The sequence below is a fragment of the Nicotiana attenuata genome, unplaced genomic scaffold (genome assembly GCF_001879085.1).
Source record: "Nicotiana attenuata strain UT unplaced genomic scaffold, NIATTr2, whole genome shotgun sequence".
Lineage (NCBI taxonomy): Eukaryota > Viridiplantae > Streptophyta > Magnoliopsida > Solanales > Solanaceae > Nicotiana > Nicotiana attenuata.
Genome location: NW_017671217.1, coordinates 33,785 through 37,338, shown reverse-complemented (window position 1 = coordinate 37,338; position 3,554 = coordinate 33,785).

The window sequence follows — 3,554 nt, the reverse complement described above, 5'->3', positions numbered from 1 at the left end:
ATGACCACGCGATAATGTCACGTGTAGCCCCTTTATTGAGGAGTGATTACCGGGCATTGTGTGGGGTGATCCATATTATTAATAAACCTAGGACCCATCTCCCTTTATTCTTTGATTCTTTCTTTTCAGCATTTTAACTCCTTATTTTTTAAAATCAGCTTTTTCTAATTACTCTTTCAAACCTTGTTAACTTTCAAACCTTTATGTGATGAAATTCCCTCTTATTTGAGCCCTATTTGTTTATATGCTAATTGTACCCAAATTTACAATAATAGTCTGGCCGGGAACCACACTAGTGGATTCTGAGGGGTGCCTAACACCTTCCCCTTAGAATAATTTCAAGCCCTTATCCAATCTCTGGTTACTCAAATCAAACCTCCTTGGTGTCCTAATGCACCCTAATAATTAGGTGGCGACTCTTTAAATCAAACCCAATTCCCAAAAGGAATGAGTTGTCCTCCCAAATGTCACAAACCCGATTTCCGCGGAGGAAAAAAGGGGGCGCAACAGATATTATATACAGTATATCAAAATATGCAACTATACAGTCGCCATGGGACGGACCAAGTCACAATCCCTACGGGTGCACGCCCACGCGCCCGTCACCTAGCATGTGTATCACCTCATTATCAAAATAGTACTAAATTTCGGGGTTTCATACCCTCAGGTATAGATTTACAATCATTACTTATCTCAAACCGGATGAAATACTACACCGCGACGCCCTTGTCTCCCGACTCAGCCTCAACTCGCGTCGAATCTATCCAAAAGTCAGAATCATAACGTCAATATATGCTAAGGGAACGAAGCCCATTCGAAAATAATCAAATTATATCAAAAATCTCGAAATTGGTCCAACCCGACCCCCGGGCCCACGTCTCGAAATTCGATAATAATAACATCAATGGTATCCTTATCCTCCCACGAGTCCATACCTATCAAGAACATCAAAATCCGACCACAAACGACCCCTCAAGTCCCTAAATCAAAGTCTCCAATTTCAAACCCTTAACCCCCAATTTTAACCACTAACTTCCATAAATTCCATGTCTAATCAGTAAAATATCACCATAGAACGAGTTTTAGTTCGAAGAATCTTACCTCCACGAAGATCCCTTGAATTCCCTCTTCGAAATCTCCCAAAAATCTTCAATCCCGGATAAAAAAAGGTGGAAAACAACCCAAATTTCGCGAAGGGGAACTTATATACTTTCTGACCCAGGATCCCGCACCTGCGGTATCGCTTCTGCGATCTAACCAGCCGCATCTGGGGATTCCACTTAATGTACTGAGACCGCACCTGCGCCCATCTACCCGCACCTGTGGTCTCGCAGGTGCGTTACACATCCCGCACCTGCGACTTTTGGCCTTCTCTCATATGATTTAGCGCTTCTGCGATCTCGCACCTGCGGTCCCCAATCCGCAGGTGTGGTTATGACAGGAACTCAGCAGCTTCAGCTGCAACTTCTAACTTCCAACTTCTCGATAACCATCCGAAATCACCCCGTCCCAACCCCCCCCCCCGGACCTCAACCAAAAGTACGAACAAGTCATATATCACTATTCAAACTTGTACCAATCTTCGGAACACTCAAAACAACATCGAATCATCAAAACACCCTCGTATTCAAGCCTAAGGATTCCAAAACTTCCGAATTCCGCATTCGATCAAAAAGTCTATCAAACCTCATCCGAATGACTTGAAATTTTTCACACACGTCACAAATGACACCACGGACCTACTCCAATTTCCGGAATTCCATTCCAACCCCAATATCAAAATTTCCACTATCAACCAGAAAACGCCAAAATTCCAATTCGCAAATTCAAGTCTAAATCTACCACGGACCTCCAAATTACATTCCGATCACGCTCCTAAGTCCGAAATCACCTAACGAAGCTATCGGAGCCATAAAAACCAAATTCAGAGGTCATTTTCATACAAGTCAACTTCCGGTTGACTTTTCCAACTAAATGGCCAATTTAAGAGACTAAGTGTCTCATAACACTCCAAAACTACTTCATACCCGAACCAACCGACACGATACGATGAAATGAAGCTGAACAACACATAAAGAAACAGAAATGGGGGATATGGAGCGGTAACTCATGAAACGACCGGCCGGGTCGTTACAATAAATTTGAGATTTTTCTAGTGATGACACTTGTCATTCTCTCTTTGTTTTGCCTTTCATATTATATATAGATAGATTTCATAAAATAAATGACGATTTCTTCCAAATCCTGACATGTTTATTTTAATAGTTAATGTCTCAAAAAAGTAATTAGATTGTTATAGACTTTAGCAGGTAAGAGTATTTTTTGAGAGAGCATCTATCAAGAGATAAGAAAAAGTGTTCGTTTTGCATATTTTATTCCGATCAACCAACTTCAAATTATATTTCGCGATTCGTTCACCGTTGGATCGGGCTAAAATTTTGACTGAGTGTTCCTAATATCTTGGTTTTTTATTTTAGAGATGGAGATCAAATTTGGAGGCTTGTGGCATCCGGTTTCGGGCCCTAAATAGTAGCTTTATTTTTTGTGATTTCTCCTATTTTTTTCAATTGATTTGTTGTTGCTCTTGTTGTTGTTGATGCTCCATATTTGCCGCTGTTGTGTAATGAATTTGGAGAACTATTGTAACTCTATTATTATTATAGTGGAGCCTTTTGGATCTTTGTGATCCCGTGAGTTTTACCTTCGTTTTGAAATATTCTTCTTTATTTTCTCTAATTTCAAATTTGTCTCTTTCTCGACATAACATTTATGACTTTTATCTCAATTAAATTTGTAAGGCAAAATCAGTTTATGCATTGATCTCTTACATGCGCAGCAAATTAACTATTGGTGAATAATAAAATAGTCTTTGGTTCACATAGAATTTCTGTTAGAAATATACATTTAAAAAGTATCAATATTAAAGTGTGATCTTTCATCTTTCTTAGTGGTTATAAAAAGGCAGAATAGCCTGGGAGACACTTGTACTTGTTCCGGTTTGTCATCCCGGTCCCTACACTCCATAAAGTTTCATCTAGACACTTCAACTTAATCAAAACAAGACTTTTAAACTCTTCGGAATCGCGTGAAGCTCACTTGCTTGACGTGGATGACAAATCAGCATCCACATCAGATTCTATGCCAAAATAATATTATTTAACAAAATTTTAATTTCTTAAACAAAAAATAAAATAAAATAAGCAAAAAATTAAAATTAAAGAAAAACCCCTCCTCCCTTCTTCAAACCCACCCACTCAACCTTCTTAAAATAATAACCCACCTGCCATGGCTTCTCCACCATGAGTACCACTATTTCCTTCACTCCTCTTTTAAAGAAAGTTAGTTATCCATGAAAAATACATGAGTAGAGAATTAGGTCTTTTGAATTTTGACTTATTCCTCTACCCCAATTTGAAAGGGCTGTGAAAAAATTTGAAAGCTAAAACCATCGGAAAAAATGGAGGAAGGAACTGAAGAAGAAGAGGAGGGGGGGGGGGAGAGCGAAGGGGGAAGGGATTGAAGAAGAGGGGGGGGTGGGTGGCAGAACGAAAGGG